Source organism: Netta rufina (genome assembly GCF_964035555.1).
Source record: "Netta rufina genome assembly, chromosome: 3".
Taxonomy (NCBI): domain Eukaryota; kingdom Metazoa; phylum Chordata; class Aves; order Anseriformes; family Anatidae; genus Netta; species Netta rufina.
In genome coordinates, this window is record NC_140125.1 from 96,602,198 (window position 1) to 96,626,221 (window position 24,024).

Sequence of the window (24,024 nt, forward strand, 5' to 3'; positions counted from 1 at the left end):
TTGAAACTCTGAGACTCTCTTTCTGCCTGGCTAACTCCTGGTTGCAGTTCAAATCTCCTTTGTTTTCCGAGCCCCGTGCTGGTCACTGTTTTCAGAGCAGCTATTTGGCATTTCTGTTAGACCCTGGCTGTCACACCACCGTCACAATGAGCCACACAGGATGACAGTGAAGCCACTTTTATCCTGTCTTTTTCATTTTTTCACAAGGACAACTTTCTTTTAACAATGCATTTCACAGTCATTTTTCATCATCAAAATGTCTAAGAAGACATGAAAACAGATGAGATGTCTGATTAGCAATGTAACATGCTTTCATTTTGATTGTCTAAGTCATATTAATTGAAACAAAAAAAAATAAGTTTCAAGGAAAAAAAAAATAGTCACAATTCTGAAAAGCAATTAAGCTGTGCCACTGATGAGAGGTTTTGAAGTGGTAGAGTGTTCCCTGTGTTTTGACCCCAAGAGCTTGCTTCAAAGCATGATTTAGGATGGGATTCTGTGGAGCATCTAAGACACCCAGATGAGGCTGCTGACCATGAACCAGCACCCCTGCACATCTAGAGCAGCAGCTGGGCTCCTTAGGTCGCCTGAAAAGATGTTACCTGACTGCAGGTGTGCTCAGCTGTGTATCAAGCCTGAAGGTCAGGACTCAAGTGTCTGAATGTTTCCCTCCAGAGCTATTTGGCATGTCCCACTAGTCCTTGGTAACTACAGCATTTCAAATGTGCTGAAGCTCTTATGCAATAAGGTCTGCTAAATTATGCATTATAATTAATATAACTCACTGTAATTACGCTACATAAATCTATCATCAAAATTTGCATTGCTGTTCCCCCCATCCTATCTCAAATCCTAACAAGAAAGCTTTTCAAATGCTAAGTGCAAGCATTACATTTATTTCCTTCAGGGAGAAATCTATTCAAAGTGATGATATCTGAGTTTACCACAGTAAATAAAGCAGTGAAAACAGTTCTCAGGGAACAAATGTATCCCCAGAGCTTGCAGCTTTTATTTCACCTGGCTAATGGTATGGAGCAGAAAGCAAAAGATTCTGGGAACGTGGGCGCAGAACTTCTTCTGCCCAGCAAGCATGAAGTGTTGATGTTTATTGGTAAAGCATTTCCCAGTGATCCTCAGATATTGGCCTTGAATCTTTGATAGTCTCAGATTTGTCTCTTTGTGTGAATGATGTTGCTGGAGAAAAGGTCAGTGCTTGGCATAAGGAGATTTCTTTGTATGGAGGCATAAGCTTTAGAAAGAGACCCAGTATAGGATGTGTTATTAATCTATTCAAAATAAAGTTTTACCATTTGTTTGTAAAGAAACATAACCGAGATCACAGCAGCCTGACAGGGATTACGACCTGTTCTTGTGCAGAATGGGAAGAGCAAGGCTGTCCTTTGATCTCTTGCCAGGGCTGGTAGCACACCGGTCCTGACCTCAAGGAGGGAGTGAGGCCAGTGAGGTACTGCTGTGCCCCCGCCACAAAAAAGCCAAAAAATGTGCTGCTGGCATGAATCACCACTAGATGACTCCTTCCTGAAGCCAGAGAGGGGAACAGGAAAGAAATGTTAAATTTCCAACCTGAACCTCTACAGCATTGCAGCTATCCACGATCTGTTGGTAAGAGCAGAGTAAAATGATCATCTGGGGTTTGCCTGTAAAGGGAAAGATAGAAACTAACAGAGCATCACAACAGCTTAGAAGCTGTCTCCGAATTGGCAGGGCCTTTGTCTTCTGGCTGTAATCTTCAAAATAGTTCAAGTAGCTGGGGTAGAAATGATGTTAAGTAGTGTTAAAGTAAAGAATAAAAAAAAAAAAAAAAAAAAAAAAAGTAAAGAATAACGTAGATCATTGCCAGGAGCTAAAGTAAAGCAGATCAAAGTCCAGGGATAATTTTGAGGAAGCAAAAAACAGGGTGCCTGTGTCAAGCCATGGATCTCTGTGATAAAAGCTGCTAAAAATAAAAATAATAATAACTGAAAATAAACCATGGTATAAAAGACAAAGATTTTAAGCAAGTCTTGCCAAATGCATTATTTGGCAGCACCACTAAAGTAAAAAGCATGTAGTAAAGTAAACATTAGCTGTATCCTTTATTTCTTATAGCATTTGCCTTGTTACTTGAGAGTCTGAGAAAACTTACTGTTCTGTATTCCAGATATATTTCAGAGCTTATTATGCCATCATTTTCCTTCAATATGAGTGAAACATTCACTTAGAGGAAGCTGGTTTTCCCTAAATGGTCCATAATTTAGCTGCAGGTCTTTCATAGATTTGTGGTGTCTGTTATGCCAACTTAAATCCAGTTTGTAAAGGTGTATAAATTGGTATATTTCTGCTTTCTGTGAAATGAAAGAAAAAAAATCAGGACATTCTGCATTCCTTCCACAGAATCCCCCTGTGGCAATGTGGGAATAGCCACGAGGATCAGTAGGGCCAGAGTTTTGCTGTTAATTAGAAACAATCAAAAGGAACAGTCTGCTTTTATCTTCTTGCTGTTTATGTGTGGGATTATTCTGAGCCAAAGTTACTTATCCAAACAAACAAAAAAAAAATACAGAATAAAAGTCTTGCAGCCTGTAACTCACATTCTTATCATTTAAACCAGGCAAAGAAAAAATCACTGTTTCTCATCCTGTGTATCCTAATGTTATCTTTTAAATAAAGTGAAAATGATTGTACAGTGAACACCTTTGTTAAGGCAGCACCCCAGAAGAGCCATTCAGCTAACACAGACACTGCATTGCTTTCCTGAATTAAAGTGAATGCAGCAAAGTTTGTTTTACCCTGGGTTAATGCCAGTTGGGTGCTTAAATTCCATCCTTTTAGTAGATGGTACACTGCTTACTCTAGCAAACTGCACTGAAACTTCAATTAAATTCAGTGTCTGACCCTCATGTGTGTCCAGAGAAGTATCAGAAAGCATGGGCAGGGGACTTGTCCCCTTCCTGCAGGGACTTGTTGCAGTGCCCTGTAAGGGACCGGAGCACTGGAGGGCACCAGAAGGAAGGAGCTGGCAGCTCCACGGTGCCACTGCCTCGAGGGAGATGTCTGGGCCACATAGCTGCCTGTTCCCAGAGGTGCTGGGACATGAGCCACGATGCTGCAGTGACCTTAGGGAGAAGCTTGTCCAGCAGACACCTCGGGACAGATAAGGGACAATCCAGGAGGAAAGCCATAAAACACTTCTTTTGGGCAGAGGAGCTGGTGGCAGCAGTGAAGTGGGGAAAATAGAGGAAGAAAGTCAAAGGCCATAGGTACATCATGTAAAAAAAAAAATATTTCAACAGTGTCCTGCCTGCTTCCCCTCATCCCATGTCCATCTCCTGCCTGCAAACATTTTGGGTGAGAAGACAGCAACTCAGGAGCAGCCCACAGAGTGTTGAAATGATCTGAAAAATGCAGGGGGTTATTCAAGGAGGATGAGATGAAAATTTCTGTTTCAGTACAATCAATACTACACAACAATAAACTACAGAAAAATGCAGGAAGTTTGACAACCTTTTCCTGGAGAAAAGTTTTCTCAGCTCCAGCACAAATACCTGGCCACCACAAGAGAGCATCATCCCCACAGAAAAGAGGACGCTCAGCTTTGGCTGGGCAGGGCGTATGTCTCTTGTATTTTTGGCTCTCAGATTAGGAATTTTGTTCACAAATTCAGACATGTGGTCCCAACCACCACCTTTCTGAAAGTTTCTCCATCTCCTCTCCCGGAGTTTGTTACAGTTTGACTAAACAATTAAATATTTATCCCCATTGCAGAGGGAAGGCAAACAGATTTGTTTTCTGCCTCCCAAACCCGTGCCCTAAACTCTGATCTCTTAGATGCTCCAGGACAACACTTGCAAACACATTTTCTGCTTTCATCCCAGTGCAACATAGATATAGATACTGGAAATTACCAAAGTTTAGGACATGGGAAAAGCAATCCTTTCCCATGCTGTTGGGAGGATGGTGCAGCCAGCAGATTCCTGGCCCAGCTGCTTCTCTGAAGCTCTTACGCTGGTCACAGCATACACTTGAGAGTTCAGGCAGTGAATTATAGCTTGCTATAATAAGAATGCTCTGCTTTCCATTAGATCACACTCACTGGAACAATAGCAAAGGCACTGCGGCAGCCAGCACAGCCGTCAGTGACATTTCAGGGTCTCTGCTTCATTGCTGGTGTCAGACAAGTTCTGGCAAAAGGACACCTTGGTCGCATTGTCAGAAGTAGCAGACTGGCTCTTCTGAAGGAGAAAGAGAGGCTCCAGGACAGGTGAACAGAAAAACTGTTAAGACTGCCAAAGAATCTTAGAAAAATTGGGGGGCTTGGGGCAGATATCATAAATCATGGATTAAAACTCAGTGCAGAACTCTCTCGTGGTGTTATGTGAGTAATAAATAACACCCTAAGCTCTTAGCAGCAGCTTGAATAGTTCTTTATCAAACCACCCTTTGAAACTAAAGATAGGCATGTGTCCAGGGCTGAATTGTTGCAAGGAGTCACGAGAAGGGGACTGGTTCACCCAGCAGAAGCAGGGCACGTTTGGTCACACTAACAGAATTTGGATTGGTTCGTATGAGAAATAAATGTTCAAAGTATTCCCATGTGATCTTATCTCTTTGGAGGGGCAGACCACTTATAAGGGGACAGATAAGTCATGCAAGTCATGAAACTGAGCAGTCGCAGGCATCATCTGTTGGGTAACATAAATGTTTTCATATCTGCCACTGCTCCTTTGGAACAAGCATGCCGAGTGCTGTCAGCATTGCCTTTTAATGCTGCAGTAAACTCAAGGTCAGAAAACACAAACTGTAGGCATCGATATATGTAGATGTTAAACCTCCAGTTATAGTCGGTACAGTCAAAGATGCAATATCAGCCAATAACATTCATATCAAGTGATTTATTCAGTCACCCACAAAGTCCTGCTTTAGGAAGAGATGAATTGCTCTTTAGGTTTTATTGACTGTGTTGGCATGACACAAGATTTACCCATAAGTGTCCAGCACTGCCTTAGCACTGGGGAGGTGTTTGGGCTGACATCCAGCTGCTCCAAAAGGGTATGGGTTTCCCCTCTAAGTTCCCCTGCAAGTGCCAGCCACGTCTTGGACTTCTCAAATATTTCAAATGGCACCAGCATTTAGGTGACTGAATCAAGCCTCTAATCTCCTCTGGCTGACCCATAGATCTCTATAGTCAAAACACAGCAAGCTCATTTATAAATACTAATTTAGAAATACAAATAGACAACGTTAATCTACAAATAGACATGTTAATGAACTGGATTCCACTCTAGATACTGTATATTTGTACCTGCACTTGAAAGTTTCTTTGGTTTGAAGTTTTGTTTTGAGGCTGTTGTGTCTGTTAATTTCAGACTCCCACCCGCTTTTGTTTCACCCACCACAAGGCAACCTGAACTACCTGCTCAGGGACAGCTTATTTTATTGAGCCTTACAACGGGTGTGCATGCACACAGGCAGTTCAGAGACTCCTTTCAAGCCTTCCTATATCTGACTTACTCCAAGTGACTGAACACTGCCATCAATCATGTTTTGCAAGACAGCCCCTGGAAGGCAACCCTATGGCAAAGACCAAAAAATAGTCAGATAGCTACAGGTGAAACAGAAATGAAAATATGTGAGAATACCAGACAAAGCAGCAAAGGACAAAGGAATTGTCAGTATTGGTACCCAAGGACATGGCTGGCAGCAGTGGAACTGGAAAGCTCTGAGGGATGAGTTATTCATTTACATCATGACCAGAAGACCTGTGCTTTGACAGCAAGAGGATGGCGAGAGTACTGCTTGCAATGTGCCATGCCTCCTTCTGCTGTCCCACCAGGAGGACAGAGATACCCAAAAGGAGGAATCATGGACCACGGGCAGGAATCATGGACCACGGGCAGGAATCATGGACCCCTGCTGGAGATTTATAGAGAATGGAGCTTTTGCAGATGAAAGGGGGAACCAGCATTCACTGCTTGTCATTCAGAGTACAATTCTAAGCCAACTTATGGACAGCATCAACTTGGGACTGATTGCTCCAGTCCATTTGTTTTGAAGTTTTTCTTCCAGCCTGTATGACTTATTTTGATTTTCCTGGAATTAAATGTTGACAAAAACTGCCTGCCATTCAAACTGCTCTTCTGATGAGTCACTGATGCACTCCCTGGCTTTGAGCAAACACCGAGCTATCCCAGTGTTGCCTTTTGAAAAGCAGGGCAATGAGTTATGCTTTGCTGATAATGAAAAAGTGAACATGAATGGAATTATACCCAGAAAGTAAATTACTAAATAAATATGCATTAATGAGTGATTCCAAGAAGAGAACATGCTTGTGGGAGCAACTGCCTTTTCACCAAGGCCAACCTTGATTAATGCCCTGCTTTATTAAACACAGAAAGTCACCGTGACAAAGCACAACTTTATGAAGGTTATTAGGGTGGGGATGACTCTTTTCATTCAGTCATATCACCGGGGTTAGCAGGCTCCTGAGATACGCCTCCTGTGTTCTTGTTCCTTCCTGTGAGATGTTGCTGTTGCCAGCGTCTGCCCCTCCTGCAGGTATGGCTCGATCCTGCTTCTCAGTCTCCCCATACAAACAACCAAGGGACTGAGATTAACCTGAAAACACTTCAGAGGAAAGTATACAATGGCCTTATAGCAGCCTTCCAGTACCTCAGGGGGGCCTCCAGGGAAGCTGGGGAGGGACTCCTTGTCAGGGAGTGCAGTGATAGGACAAGGGGGAATGGCTTTAAACCAAAAGAGGGTAGGTTTAGATTAGATATAAGGTGGAAGTTATTTATTCAGAGGGTGGTGAAGCCCTGGCACAGGTTGCCCAGAGAAGCTGTGGATGCCTCATCCCTGGAGGTGCTCAAGGCCAGGCTGATGGGGCTTTGGGCAACCTGGTCTGGTGGGAGGTGTCCCTGCCCATGGCTGGGGGGGACACCAGATGGTCTCTAAGGTCCCTCCCAACCCAAGCCATTCTGTGGTTCTATTTTAGAGACATTGTCATAACAAGCCCCAGACCCTTCACTTTAAAATGAATACCACCAATGTTCACGCATTCAGAACAGAACCAGAACAGTAATGTATTCTTATTTATCTATTTCCATTACCATACATTTTATAAACTTAGGTTTATTGGCCAAGACTTCTACCACACATAGCAATGAGATGCTCTGACCCAGAGAACTTGGACTGGGAGCCATCAAATGGACAGCAACAGGAAAAAGAGACGGTCAGTCCTGGGCAGCAGTCTCAGCAGAGCAACCACTCAGTCATCATGAGGGCTTAGGCAGGCCTGGGGAATTTCAGAGAAGAGAATGAGTTAGTTTGAAAGTGTTTGTAGCAGCTTTTTCTAAGGAGAGAGAGCGGCTGTGAGGAAAAACACAGAAGTGTTTGTTTGAAAATTACTAAGCTGGAAATTGAAGTTGGCATTGTATGTTGATCAGAGGTAGGACTTGGCTTCTGGATGATGAAAGGGTTGGTTTAGAAGTGGTTTTATCCGAGCAGTCACAGCCTGCAGAGTTGTGGTGAGTTCATGGGGAAAAGCAATTAATTCTGTGAGCAGTAAATCCAGTGAAGTCTTGTTTTTATGAACTCATGTCTTATTTTCTTACCCACCCAACACAATAACGCTGGCAGCTCTCCTGGTCCAAAAGCCCTGCATGACTCTCCTCACCTTGGCAATGCATTCATCTTCTGGGCACATCCTCCAAATACCAGCTAGGTGAAGGGCACCGTGAGCTGCCTCCAGCTCCTGACATGGGGCATGTGCTCCCCAGACACCGTCGCTGCTGTGCACATGCTTCAGCTTTTGCTTCAAGGAAGGCATTACATTTCCTTTCTTATCTATACCTGGTGCTCAGAAGTCTTGCAGAGAACTCCACTACTTGCCATTCTTCATCTCAACCGATCATCCCAACTGAACAGTACAGAGAGGAAGGCAGACTTAGTCTGTGATTCATCCCACCCCAAAATAGACGTCTAAATCAGGTCACTTGAATCATGCTGAAAGGTGCCAGCTGGTCTCCACTAACTGTAAGGACAACCTAAGGTGACTGTCTCAGATGAGGACACTGATACCATGTCTGAAGGCTAAACTTAGGTGAAATGAATCCTGTTCCAGTGCCTGTGAGCTGTGTGCCACGCTATTGCACAATGCTAAAATTCAGCAGTTGATCTGAAAGTTGATAGAAAGTTGGTTTGAAAGATACTAGACAGGGACAGGTGGACAGATGTGGTCACCGAAGCCTTCCTTCCTCAGGATGTTAAGCTGAAAAATCAAAAACTACTGGGGAAGTGAGAGAAAATAAAAATAAATTTGTGTATTTCCACAGAGGAAGATGCTACGTTTAATGAATAAATAAATTACTTGTTGCATCACTCAATCAGTTGTAGATTCCAGGCCTGTACATCAGATTGAAATATTTAAGGTCTGGTCTCCCCCATGATAAACTGCCAAAAGAAGCACATAGTAATTCCTGCATAAAATTCAGAGCTATTCATCAAAGTAGAGAGTATACTGAAAAAGATAATATGTCTCAAATTGAGACACCTTCTTTCTTTGAAAAATTAAGTTCAGAAAATTGCATTTATCACTTTAATGGCTTTAAGAAAGTCTACGTGGCAGCTTTTCCAGACTTCAGGCGATTTTCTGCCTCTTTTCGAGCCCTCCCCATCTGCTCAGCAGCTCTGCACGTGTGTGTGCAGTTAAAACAAGGCACCCTAATGCTGGTGTCACCACCATCTTTCCAGTTGTTAAAACCACTGCACATTTTTTGACAGCAAGTACCAACAAGCTGTCTTATTTTACAAAGGTAAACGAGTTCACTTACCTTCTTGTCTTTGGCAAGCTTTTCCGGCAATTGATGTGTGTTTTTGCAGTCATAGGTAAAGAAATAAGGTGATGAAAGCCAGAAGATGGAAGAGAAGCCACACAAGCATGGGTTTTGACAAGATGATAATAGTAGTTCTGTGTTACAAAAATAATAACAGTGATAAAAACACAACTTGCAAAGGACCTTGAAGATTTTTTTTACATGCCCGTTTTTGGGTTCAGCTTGGATTACCACACACCTCTGTTTCTGCAAGCCTGGAGCTGGCCCAAAAGATCCCCACCAAGGTCTACAGAGCAGATCCACGTGTGCTCTACAACACTGCAGCACGTTTACTGAATTTCTTTCTCAACACACAGACACACAAGTTCACTTTGTTCAACTCCATTGTGAAAAGAAGGGTTGCAAGACACAGTTGTGCCATAAATGCTCTCCCCTTACCTCATCAGTGAAATCCCAGGACAGCTGGGGTGTGGACACCTTCCAGCTTGTCATCCTCATGGTGGCCCCATGCTCATCTCTTCAGTGTTGGAATCAGCCCAGGAAATCCCTTTCAGGGCTGTTGCTCAGGAGCTGCGTGCTTGCTGCTCCAGTGCTTTCCTCCTGCTGCATCCTGCTGTTGTGCGGGGCTTGGTGTTCGTGTGTGCACCAAGAGCAAGGGAGAGGGTGAGAATGAGCAAGTGAGGGAAGAAGCAGTGCTCCATCTTTTGGCACTGATTCTTGCTAATGTCAGCTCAAAGATATAATTCCTGCCCCTGTATGGACTTCTCACCCTTAGTGGAACAGTCCTCTTCAGCTTTTTCTTCGTGACTGTGGAAGGCACATGACTGCTTCTCTTACTGGGCTCTGCAAGTCATATGGTTTGCAAATAGCAATGGTTATTTTAAACCAGAATATAAAATAAAAAATAAAAATAATTAAATAAATAAATAGAAAGCAGGAGAGGAGACTCTGAAAGTATTCATTCCATCCGTTTTACAAAAAGCCAGACAAAGCAGTCAGCTGCCAACATCACATGGGGCTCCTCCTTCCAGCCCCCAGGACACACAGGCTATTCTTCACGTGGGATGACCCAAGGGCATCCCAGCTCACAGGCTAGTCCCTCTGGATGCAACTGCAATATATAAAAGCTTTCCACTCTTCCAGCTCTGCTGAAAGGAAGCATGAGATGTCGGCTCACAAGCAGAGAGCACTGCAAGGCTGTGTCCTATCCCAGCAGCTGGCCAAGAGACCTGGCACATCCCCAGAGAACTCCTCTGGTGTGAAGTACTGGTTAAAAGCGATGCACGTCTATGAGATATTTGTCCAATTAATCCACTGTTCTCTGTTAAAGACCAATCTTTTGGATAATTCCCCATCTGTATCTGCAGGCTCCTGTCCCCCAGATCCTTGTCCTCCATGTACAGAAATCCTGACTGCAGGGTTTCTGTACACGGACCTTTCTGTGGACCTTTCAGAGGTCCACACTGTAAAAGGAGCATCTTCTAAACCCCAGGGAATTGGCCCTCAAAGTCCAGGTCAAGTTTCTGGGTGCACTGAGAGTTGCAGAAAAATGCCATTTTGTGGCAGTTGAGATTAGAGCACTAGGGAATTTTAGATGGAAAAAAATATATATATTTATAGAAAAATGTGTAAAATCCTTGCATTGTGTTAAAAAGACATAAAATTTTAATAAAATGAAGACTTTCTCCTGTGTCTTTGGCACTGTTTCTTATTAGCCCAGTGAAGGAGTGTGAGCTTTCTCATGCTGATAGCAGAGGGGAGTTGTGCAATGGCAAACCATCTCAGTGCCACGTGGCTATGGGCGTTTCATGCCCCGCATAATGTGCAAATACGAAGTTATTGGTTTGTTAGCAAGTTTGCTCATGTGAAACAGGGCCAACAGAGAATGACTGGACAGAAATTAGAGGGACTTTTCACGTAAAGGGACATTTTCACATGGAAGGGCATGTGGTACATGGCCCTCATCACAACCTGAGAGCAGGGCTCTATGCTTTCACAGAGAAGTAGAGGCTAACACAAGAGTTGACCAAGGACCTCCTTCAGCAAATTTAGCACCACGTTACAAATAAATTGTTTTTTCAAATTTAGATGAAATTTACATTGAGCCTGATTTTCTTTTTTCCTTTTTTTTTTTTTTTTTTTTTTTTAATTATTTTTAGAGAGAAGAGGACTTACTATATGCATAATGGTATAGAGAATTGGTAGTGACTACACACCTTGACAAATTCTCATTTCTTTGTGAAATTAATTAGTAGATTTGGGCCATACTGCTCACTGACCTGGGCACTGACCTGTAGCTGCTGCTACCCTGTGAATTCCCTGGGAAATATCTCAAGACTGCCTCCTCCAGCCCCTTTTTCCCCACAAGCAGGCACATGCTTCAAAAAGGAAGTCACTTGAGTTTCCTATGAGTTTAATTCTTGCACCTATTTTTTTTCCTGTGACTACTGTGCAAACTGTGTTGCCTGTAAGTACTGGGAGTCTGTTTACAGATGGATTTTCCACTTGAAGCTTTTAGAAATAATTTACAGTGCAAAGGATTAAAACAAACCAGCACATTAATCAGAAGAGAAAATGTCAATTGTCACAATTATCCATTCTTTCTGGTTTATACTGCTTCCTACCACTCTCAGTGGGAAAGAGGCAAAGTCTGTGGCAAATTTGATGTTTTAATTCATGTGAGTAATTTAATCATTTAGGAAGAAGAGGTGCCAACTAGAAAACAAGCAGATAACTTAAAACTAATTAAGGTTAAAGATATTCATCTATTCACATTCCAAAAGGCTGCCCTTTGGACTTTCTTTTAGATAATACATTAACATCAGGATGAAATGTTGACACGCTGTCCAACTTTTCACCTGATATTGAATTACAAGCTGCAGATGCTGAGTCACTCATCTTTCTTATTAGCACAGTGAAATAGCATGACACAGCTCAGTCAGCAGAGATAGCAAATGGATCAATTTCCTCCCAAAAGAAGTCCATATCTTCCTGGCTTCATTTGTCGGTATGTCAAGGAAAATTAAAAGGAACTCATAAAAAGGATCTGTTCATTTGTTTTCTTAAAGAAGATTTGATCCTCTTAGATTATTCCAAGTGTCATCATATTCCAACTACTAAGGAACTGATGAACTGCTTTTCATAGTACTGCTGCCGACTTATGCAGTAATGTAGTTTGTCACGATAACCATATAACCATGGTTATATATGGCTACTTATAACCATTGTACGACACACAGAGACACAAAGAACAACCACAAGTTTGAATTACTTTCAACCCCAGGCAGTCCCATACTGAAGCAGAAAGCTGAGGTTTTCTGGGGGCACAAGAACAGCTACGTGATGCAGATGGAATTAGCCAGCTTATCCAGAGAGCACCACGAGCTTTTGCTAGAAGACAGCAACTCATTGGATGGGCCTGCATAAGGTGCACGTTTATCACAAAGAAATGGTGAAAAGCAAATAGCTGTATAGTTCTGTGCTCAGTTCATAACAACTTCTTCTGGAGCCAGGAATATAAGGTTTATTTTACTGGCAAGTAATCTGTGAGAGGCAGTAGGAATACACATTTTAGGGTCCTTTGGGCATTGACTGACTCCCAGGGAGGACAGCCTCTCTCGGTGCGTGTGTCCAAATGGCAGAGGTCAGTACAGCAAATCTGAAGCATCTAACTTGCTGATGAACACCTAAGTGTCCACGTGCTGGTATTCACATAGGAAGTCTGTGTTTCCAGCTTCTCTCTTGTAAAGTTAGGAGCCCCAACATAGGCCTGCTCTGAATGAAAATTAACATTGCAAAGCCTCTAATATCATTAAATGCCAGAATTAAGTTCACCTTTAACGTGGCACTCTGTTGTGTATATATTACAATACACCTTTTTAATGGTACCACTGCATTAGTATTCCTTTCAAGAGATCCCTGCTTCATTCAGTGCACAGGAACAGCAGAGGTTTCTTACAGACAGTCTAGCCAGGATTTTTATTAGCACTGTCATTCAGAGAGATGCACCCTGCATTGCTTACTAAACCCTTTCCCAACATGACCTGGAATAGAAAATTAAAAATACAACACTTTATTTTGAAAGTTCAACTCCCAGTAACATTCATCTGCAGATGAGTGCTAAGATTCAATAGTCCAAGACAAGAAACTAAAACACAAAGACCAACGAAGCTGTGAAAATCTTGTTTTCAGGTCTTGCCTCCTGCAGGTTGTGAGACACAGTGATATCCAGCTGCGTTTGCCATGGCACTAGTCCTGCTTTCCTTTCAACTTCTGACCCATCCCTGAAACCTTCACATTCCGCAGCAAATGCATCTGAGACCCTTCAGGGAACGGCGTCTTTCATCTCACCCCAGAAGATGTTCATCTTGTCCTCTCACTGGACACAGTTCCACCAAAGACCTCAGGCTGCCTCTTTTCTGACCGCCTGTAGGAAATGTTTGCAGAGTACAGAAAAATGCCGCAGGGTATTACAGAGACGTGCAAAGCTGAAAACTTTCAATTCCCTCTGATCTATCCCCGAAATGACCACCATATCCAATGCTTATGTGCATGCCCATAGAAGAATGGACTGCTCTCTTAGAAGGATCCTGAAGGTGAGCAGATGGGCCAAAACTCCTGGAATAAGGCAAAGCTTCTTGCAGGAGACAACGTGAAGGCCGTATTTGTGGCACAAGGAGCACTAGGCTGAGAGCTGCCTGTAAGGCAGTGGCAGCTGCACTACAGCACTTCCAATCTGTTCAGAGGTGCGCTACAACAAAGTACAAAGCAACACAAACACCCTGTTTCTTAAAAAGAGGCTTAACTGGAACCCCATAATCCACTTAGAGGTGTCAGAGGAGAATCTGTTCAGGAAAACCAACAGGTGTGCTCTCTGTGAGGGTTACATCTTTCAACCATGACTTCTACATACTACCGCTTGTATATATTCAAGAAAGATGCATGTTTTCATATGTAGGTGAACTCTTGAACATTCTAGAATACTGTGGCTAGCCTCCAGCTGCTGGCATAGAGGGCATGAGGGTCCACGAGGTCCTAGGTTGTATCTGCAGCACTGAGTGGATGCCTTGCCTACTTTCAGTAGCTTGTGTCCAGGCAGCTGCCCTGTTCCCCACCAACCATTTTGCCGAGGATGTCACTGTTTTGGCATGCATTTGGCATTTAGCCCATCTGCTTCCATGCACCCAATGCTCCCACATACCTGCCCACCACACATGCCTATCTCATGCAGGGTGCCAAAGGCAACAATGAGTCATTGCAGTGCTCACCCCGAGATGCTGTTGCGTGAGGAAGATGAGTTGTTCTTGCTGTGGTTTTGTTTTAATGAGCCTAAAGTTCCGTTTCCTGCAGAGCTTAAAAAATGGAAAACTTTATATGACCTTTCAAGAGAAGATAGCTTGGGAGGTGCCTTTCTTTTCTTTTAAACCAGCTTTGGCAGTAGAATGAGGAAACAGTCAGATAAGTGTTAAAATGAATGATGAATCCACATATCAGTTATCTGGTATCAGTTCTGAAATAATACCATATTTTATTATTTTAGGTTGAAAAAGAGAACAGTTCAGAATTTATGACATTAAAACTCGTCTCTCTGCAGCCAACAGAAATATTGTCTTTGACTTCAGTAGAAACAGAAAATGTCCGAGTTCATCTGGAATACACTTTGAACACTGGAGTGATTACTACTTGCTGACAACCATTAGCTTTCTTTCTTTTCCTCTTACTGAATCACATAAAACCTTTCTGGGCAGCACATTTATTAACTGCTGTATAGCTTCATAGTTTCTCTACAGATTTTTGAGAGGAATATGAGAAGTTTCTTTTCGAAGTTTCCAGAAATCTAAGATACAAATAAACAAACAACAACAAAAGTGGAGAAAGAAAGCCTACCTAAGTCCTGTGGAGATGGTAGGAGATATTGCAGTCATCTCTTGGAGGAAGCTGAAAGATGAGCTTACAAAATACCCAGATTTTATTGACCTTCTTCCTTTGAGCAAAGCCTTCTTGCTGTTGTCACATTGGCTAGCCCGTAATATTGTAGTCAGAATCTTATCCACATATAATCACTTCATGAAAGACAAATTCATAAGAGCAAATACAATAAATAAATAAATAAATAAATGCAATTTTTTAAAAAATCCATGTATGCAGAATGCTGCTAAGAGGAGACTGTGCATGAACAGAACTTGGTCCTTTGTTATTCAGGGGTAGTGGCAAATTACAAAAAAAGCTGGTTCACCAGCTTGCCAATACCATAAAGATCTCGATTCCTCTTCCTCCTCTTCCTTTCCTGAGACCAAGACCCAACAGATAATCCTATCCATTAGCATTAGCTTTAGTGCTCTTCAGTACCTTTATGGTGTAAGTCAAATTCACCTTTTTTCCAGTTTAATCTTCTTTTGTTTCCAGTAAACGGAATCAGCTTGGTGCAGGGTCAGAAAAACACAAGCCAGTGCAAGTGTGAGGATGAGGGCCAAGGCAAGGAGAGCGGTAAGAAGGGCACAAAGCCTCTTCCTGTATGTGGAAATGAGCTGTTAGGTCATGTTAAGACTGAACACATAACTTCACCCTTGGCAGCTTTGTTGCAGACACTAATTCCTGTTACTTGCCCTATAGACTTGTCTTAACAGCCATCCACAGCCCATCAGTAATTATACAGCCTCTGAAAGGTAAGCAATAGTGTAATATATGGAGAACATAATGAACTTCAAGAGAAAACTACCTCAGAGACCAAATATTAAATGTGTCTAGAAGCCTAAAATGTACAGTAGTATCTAGTAGCATTTCCAAAGCACCCTGATATCCCTTGAGAGTTGTGCATTTCTTTTTAGCTGTAGCACTGTTGTCTTCCAAGAACCTAGGCCTCACCTCCACACAACCTGCATGGTCAATTAGGAGCATGTCTTTCTTTCTGCAAAATGTTCTGAGAAACAAGTGTGGTAACACCACCAACCCCACGACAGTCCATGGTTAATGGCTACATCTTCTAACAGCAGTGTTGATGTGGCATATGGGAGCAGTGGTGTGATAGCAACCTGCAGAGCTCTTCGTTCACATGATATGGTTCCTCACAGGCAGTAAATAGCACCACTGAGCTCATAGTCCACCGGTTCTTTTCAGGAGCTGAAGATATTTCTAGGAATATAAGCTGCCAAAGAAAGAAACAAGTAGGATGCAAAATTGGAAAGAGTCCTGTGGAGGGCCACAAAGACGATATGGAGCCTGGAGCATCTTCCCTATGAGGAAAGGCTGAGAGATCTGGGTCTGTTCAGCCTGGAGAAGAGAGGACTGAGAGGGGATCTCATCAATGTGTATAAATACCTGAAGTGTGGGAGACAGAGGGATTTGGCCAACCTCTTTTCAGGGGTTTGTGGGGACAGGACAAGGGGCAATGGCCACAAAACGGAGCACAGAAAGTTCCACCCCAACACATGAAAGAACTTCTTCATGGTGAGGGTGACGGAGCACTGGAACAGGCTGCCCAGGGAGGTTGTGGGGTCTCCTTCTCTGGAGATATTCAAGGCCCGTCTGGACACCTACCTGGGCAGCCTGCTCTGAGGAACCTGCTTTGGCAGGGCAGTTGGACCCGATGACCTCTCGAAGTCCCTTCCAACCCCTACAATTCTGTGATTCTGTGAAAATTATTTGAATACCTGAACCATTCAGTGGAAGACCAACAATTCTTTTTCGATCTATTTGGTCTGTTTGTTCAGAATTGAAATGGCATATTGACATTTCAGCTTCATTAGTGTTTGCTGACCTAGCTGAGAATGCGGTTTACTCATGAGGTGTCTGGAACACACTTTTGCTCACTAACAAATTTAATCTCCTGTTACACATAGTAATAAATATGGTTTTATTTGGTATTTTGAGCATCTCTTACAGAATTAAGTTGAAGACCTTGGTGGAGTGCCACAAATTATACAGCTCTTGTGAAAAGGAAGATTAGGGCAGATTGGTGGAACAGAAGTCATGAGAAATTTCAGAAGTAGAAGGGTTTCTCATAGGATGATCCATGGGACCAAAACCTGCACATGGATATACCAAAAGGGAGGTTAAAAAGTACCACAATTCCTTGTTTCAATGCCTGAGAAGAAAATAACTAGCACTAGATTAAATTATGTTGAGTATGAAGGCTTTTGGTGGGTTATTCTATCTGCTGTGTGACTAGAATAGCCCATGGTGTGACCCTTTCAGCCTTCTCTGCCCCTTTGCGTTGTGTGTGGACAGAAAACACATCAGCATCACTGCCTTGGCACTGCCCTTTCTGTCTCCACCTGGAGCAAGAGCACCAATGGATCCTATGGCCCTAGTTTTGGAAAGAAACGGGTGATAGCAGCTGATCCCATGGGCAAAACTGAGGGGAGTCCTGGTGTCAGCACCACCAAGCATGCGACCAGGGTTTGGCAGGCAGATGCTCTTTTTTACACAACTGTACAAAGTACAGTTCCTGTGATAAAACATTACAGTATGTTACAGGTTATTTGGGGCAAGGGTTAAATTTCCTCTACTCTTATCTTTGTGCCCGATGCATTCTTTCGCGGAAATGGGGATTTGGGCAAAGATTAAAGAAGATACATATGCGAATGACTGGTTTACCACGCGGGCACTGTATTATTGTTACTGGCAGTATTAGCAAGGCTAAGAATCCGAGGCAAAGAATCATTTACAGGCATTGAGGAGAAACTAGGCAGTTATTTTCTATAAACCTCAAATAGTTGAACAGAGCCTTTAGGGATCTACTAATGCAAAGCTTGGTGTGGATTCCAACTCTTACCTCACTTGCTAAGCATTAACTATTTCTTCGTGCTTAAAATGAAAATCTTCAAGAATGCCACATGACAGGCATATACATGTTTGTGTGTGTGTGTGTATATATATATATGTATACAGAGCCTGTGCTTAAACAGGGAATATAAACAACCGAAACATGTACCTTGCACACTTTTGCAATAAAGTAAGGTTATCAATGCAGACTCTGACATACAAAGGTGCAGCTCTATTTCAAGAGCTATTTGCATATCTTTATTATTTTATGGTCATTGCTTTAGTGTCAGTGGTTGAACACCCAGGAGAATATGGATTCTCAAGCCTCCCAAAGGAAACCAGTCTGAGAAGGGGTGAGGGGACTGAAGGCACATTTCATTCACCTGCTCTGTTGACCTTCTGCACCAGAAGACCAGAAGGCCACCATCAGCAGGTCCAAGTCCCACGTCAGGGGTTTGCTAGGGAATACGTGGCTTTGCCCAGCAGGTCTCTCATTAGTCCTGACCTTTACAACAGTCCTCTTTGGCACAGTGCTCTACCCTGAAAAGCTGACATGGGGCAGGGATGCTGCTAACCAGTTCCTGGCTCCAGTTAGCTACAGAGATGCACAAATGACTGTGCCAGTGCAAGCACAGGGAACAGGAGAGAGCAGGATGACACATCATGTCTGCCAGGCCACTGCATAATTCACTGGTGGTCCCAGTACCCATGTCCACAGGTACCTGTCTCTACTCTTTCTTACACAGTAATTTCACAGCAGGCTTTATAGGAAACTTAGGCTCTTACTCTAAGATACCTGGATCTGCCCCTGCAGCTGGAGACCTACAGTTAAGGTAAAGCAATAATTATTCTAGGTACTTAAATGAAATATCCTGGATCCTACCCAGAGCAGCTTGAAATCTCTGCTCATTAATTTGTCTACCTGTATATATAGAGCTGTTTATGCTTACTCTCACTTGACAGTTCCTCAGAGGTGCTATAAATAATACAAACATATTAAAAAGTTCTATAGCTCTAAGTACTAGGCCAGCTTTTGAAATTGACATTTTCAGCATCTTCTGCTTTAATTCCCTTTGACATGGAGTCTCCATGTCAAACATTTCCAACTTCTCTCTGGAAGAGACACTTGTCTGGTGAAAATACTATGGAGGTATGAATGGTGTTAACAGTTACACAAAGAATATTCTAAAAAAATGTTTTGTTTTGTTTTTCTCTCAGTGTTTTCTTCTTTCAAGTTTTCCTCTTACTATTTTGATTTTGCATTGGGCTCTGCCCAAAACCTTTAGAAAATCACCAAGCAACCAATTTCATCAAGGAGAAGAAGAGAACACATTTCCAATAATTTTCAAGTTTTCAGTAGAACTTTATACTCCAGATGAAGTAGATTATACACAATACGCAATATGAAGTAGATGAGATGCAGGGACTTTGTAATTAAAGATTTTGAGATAAACTTGCAACTGAAGAAGGTGTAATTGATCTCTGGAGACTATTCAGTGAGCGACTATTAGTAGACTATTTTCTCTGCACTTGCCACTCAAGGTATCCTGGTTCTCAATATGTTCCTGAAAAAAAAATGCTTTGGTGCAAAATTATGTCTGAAAATAAACTATTCTTCACTAGCCATCAGAGCCATAAGTCATGCAGGAACTAAGGTATGGCACTCAATAAAAATTTGAGATTGCTTTTCAACAGTTGACAATGGCAGCCACTACTGCCACTACTTTTAACCTATAAAAGCCTGTAGGTTGTTATTTTTCTTGCTATGTGAATGGTGGGTTAGACTTTAAGGGAAATGATGTCCTGGTTGTTAGTAAAATACCAAAGGGTACTCGAAGACTGCCTCAGTCTTTCTAACCAGATGCAGTTCTTAAGATTAAGCTACTGCCTGGGACTTAAATGTTCAAATCAGATCATTTTTGAGACTCTGTACTCTGCATTTAGGGGCTTTCAAAGCTTCCAATAAGGTTTTTGAAAGGCTCTAATCTTATAAAGTCCTGCTCTATCTTATTTTCCTCTTGAAGGTTAGTTTGTTTCCCCTGCTGTTTTTTCTAAGGTACAAATGCCTATATGCATGCCCCTTTAAAACACAAGAGGATTATTGCCATTTGATTCATTGTTACATGGCCAAAGGTTTCCAGAATGAGCGATCTTGTCAATATTGACCACCCTCACCACAAATCAATCAACCATAACTGAAAACATAGTAAGAGAATTGAACAACTAAGGGAGACAGAGCTGCAACACACAAAAAGCTGCCAGGCAACGAACAGCTACACAAAGTGGGGAAAAATGACAGACCCTGTCTTGGGAAATTTGTGGTATTTCCAGCTTTGCAGATCTAATAATGTGACAGCTCAGTACATTGAGCTGGACATGACCTGAATGTGAGTGGGTGCAGAAAAACTTGAGCTTCATGTTAGGTACCTACACAGCTCCCGGCTGTCTGCTTTCCTGGCAAGGAGACCTGATTACAAGGGGATGCGTGAAGCTGCTGCCAGGACGGGACAAGCTTGTTGTCCAGGTTGCTGCTGGGCAGGAGAACATGTCTCTAGGTGGGATGATGGAACCCAGGCCACCACCATGGCCTGCCCCAAGGCATGGGTACAGCATGGTCCTATGGCCATTTCACCCCTCCAGGGTGTACCTGGCACAGCAGGTCACTGGCTCTGCTTTGCTTTCCTGGTCTCGAAAATACTCAAGGCTGAAACATGGTGTTAAAGCCCAGGTATGAGCTGTTACTTTTGCATCTTTCTTAGCAATTATGGTATTTTCCACTATGGACCGATATTTCATTCTTAGCTGCTAAACCTCTCCATATAAAATAAATATGCCACAATTTGGGAATGGCAGGAAAGAAAAAGCAGTTAGTTGCTAAAGAGAAAAATGTGATGTATTTATGCTACTTTTCAACTAACTTGTGAATGTTTCAACTAATACTCAACTAACGCTTGGGGTTTTTGTGGGTTGTTTTTGGCAGAAGCTGATTGTGGACTTCGGAGTTTTCAGTGTGCCTTCTTCCAATGCAAGAAAAGCACACAGACTGACAGTCCTACCTGTGGGAGGACCCCAAATAATGAAGGAATTCAGCTACTTTATTAAACTGCGCACGTCTGAATTCAGTCCTTTGGAAAACTGAGCTGTCAGCAGAGCCTTTGGAAGGACGTTGCACACAGCGTTTATTTCAGGTCATGACTCTATTGTTTTTCGCATCTTTTGCCTAAAAAGGACTTTTGCCACTTCTGATATTCCTTGTGAATGAAATGACATGTTAAATAAAACAGCTTGGCATGCAGAGAGGACGAGAAGGTAGTCAGTCTTCTGCTTTGTCACTGAGCACCTGGCATTCTTTTGTTCTACATCACACAGTTATTACTTACTAAGAAAGAAAAAGAAAACAACTAGGCCAGTCTTTGGAGAAACAAAATTAAGATAGTCCTGTAACATAGACTCTCCAGCTTAGAAGATGCTGAAAACAAGATAAACTGGAAAATAATTTGGAAGTTCTTACTTTTCTTGGAAGCACTTTGTATCTTGTGGGCATCGCCAAAGAAGACTCTTTTTAGGAGAGATTAGGACACAATGATGAGAGAATCTCCAAGGGAACAGATAGTGGCAGGAGGAAAGGTGCAACAGGGCTAAAAGATGAACAAGATGCAACAGGCATCACTAGACTGTTCTGAGAGGTAGCAGCTCAGCAGTTTGCACACAGAATAACTTGCACAATACAGTATCTGCTACAACCCCTACCAGCACTCACGGACAGGTTAGATATGCCATATTTAATAAAGACACCCTAATCATGTGTTGCGCACAGTCACAGAAAAAGAACATGTGAGCTAGTAAGAAACTAGAAATTCAAGTTGTTTGCAAGAACAACAAGTTTGTTACAAAAAAAAAAAAAAAAGTGATAAGTTTGTAAAAAAAATCAGATAAAGATTATTTTGACATAAAAGCATGAAACTTTGAACGTTGAAATGCACGATTAATTTCCATTGAAGTGTATAAGTAAAAAACTCTAACCGTCAAAGCCAACTGTATAAATGAGAAATCCTACAAAAAACTAGAAACCCACCACTCAGGCTCATGACAGAATTTAATCCTAGTACAGTAGGATTCCATACATCCAGTGAAGAACAAGAGGCTGAGAGCAAGAAAAAGTTTAAAGCAATGCTGAGAAGTCACAACAGTGTCTTTCACACACTAATTGAGAAATTAGCTTAGAGAGGAATCAGCATTAAAATTTTCCTCACTGCAGAACAGGAAGGCCTTCATTTGAAGATCCTTCACTTGAAGCTTTTCAGTGTTGTGACTCTCACCTTGCCTGAAACAGATTATTTAGTTCAAGTTACTAGTTGGAAGACTTTCTACATTGAGAAATAATTGCTTGAGCACAGGTCTCTCCAGTGCCTGATGAAATGCCTGGAGGTCTCCTAGCTCAAAATAAGGCAATTACCATATCTGCTGCTCACCTGAGTCAGTACTGGACACAGGTGCACATCGTAAATTATAGACCTGAAAGCATAAATTTGCATCAAAAAATACAATGGTTTTTTTTTTTCCTACCAAAGATATTATTCTAAAAACTCTGAAAGTGGATTGTTCCGGTTGAACCCTTCACTGCATTCACAGAATAACACAAGATTCAGAAATGTCAACTCAATAATCACTTTGAACAATGCTACTCTAAAAATTTTCTGATGATTCATGAAGAAAAACGTGTTTCTTTGTTCCCTGTAATATCAGCCTCATCACAAGACATCTACTTTTTACTTGTTATGTCTAGTGACAGCTGGTAAAAAGAAGCATTCTGAGGGATGGTTCTTTGAGCAACCTGGTCCAGGGGGTGGCATCCCTGCCCATGGCAGGGGGTTGGAACTCAACTGAAGGTCCCTTCCAACCCAAACTAGTCTGTGATTCTATGACTGGTCTCACCCATGAGCATTTCATCTCTCCCTGTAGGTATATTCTTGAAGCGCCAAACTACTTTGTTTAGATTATGTGGCAGCTGATTTAACAACTTAGCAGATACCCAAAAGATGAAGTGGGTTGTACTCTAGGGAGTTTCTATAAACACTAAGGCCAACTGCTCGCTATTGCACGTACCGGGCCATACATCCCCTTCCAACAACCTTAGCATCTCCAACTTAAAAATTCATGGGCTGTTTTCCTCAACTACTTTAACTGGAAAACTCTTCCATATCTCTAATACCTAAATTTGAGTAGAATTTAGTTTTAGAATGCTTTTCTAATGGTTTTCAAGGCAAGGATAAGTAAGATCACTCATGATTTTGTAACTTCAGTACTTTTTTTTTTTTTTTTCTAGCACAGGTGTTATGCTGCATCAATGCTATCATGCTGTCATAAACAAGCACCTGAATCTCACCTGGAAGTGATTTTTCCATCTCTGGAAAAAAGATAAATATTTCCTTTTTACAACTGGATGCAATCAATTTGTGTTCCTTTTCATACAAGGCAAGGCTCCTCCATCAAGTTTCTGTTCTAAATCAGAGCAAGGAGAATAAAAAGGAACAGATTATATTTATTTAATGGGACATGTAATTTGATTAGAGCAATTCTAATTGCTTCATGTGAGCCCAAAGTAAAACAAACAAATTAAATATCAATAAATAAATAAATAAATAAATAAAACATTGAAAATGCACTAAAGTCACATGTCCCTAGTCACATTTACCAAACAAATGGTAATTTGCTGTGCGGTCAGTAGATACAGTTTCGGGAACTGGGAATAGTCCCTAGCTGGGGCTGAAAAGCAGCTGCTCAAGAGACAAGGAACTAATAAAGTGGTTTGGCCCAGTTATAAAACAGATCTTCTTGGAGCGAAGGGAAGGCTTAAAGTGGAATTTGGACTGAGTCTGCCTTATAAAAATTCCATGTTGCTAAGTTTAGGTAAAGGATGTTTTTCAGGAGGTCTTTAAAAGACGTTTAGATGTAGAGCTTAGGGAAATGGTTTAGTGGGGACTGTTAGCGTTAGGTCAGAGGTTGGACTCGATGACCTTGAGGTCTCTTCCAACCTAGAAAATTCTGTGATTCTGTGATTCTCCATGAAATACTTTTCTAGCAAACAATTTATTTCAAAGATGAATCCAAAATATTTTCCTTTGGACTGTCCAGCGAAAGCAGTCATGTCTTGGGGTTGGGGATGTTAGTTCTGAGCTAAACTCATCACACCATCTACAACAGTGGATGGCTGGAGAAGCTTTATTTTTTCATAGTATGTGCCCTGAAAGCAACTATAAGTCATATTAACTGTACTGGAAATAATTATACAACATTATGGACATATGCAAATATTACACAATGCTTGTGTGTCTTGAAGTCATGTTTTATGCTATGCATAAATGAATACTTCTGCATGTGATGCCGTCAGCATTAGAATAGCTTGTACTCCTCCTCCATGCCACAG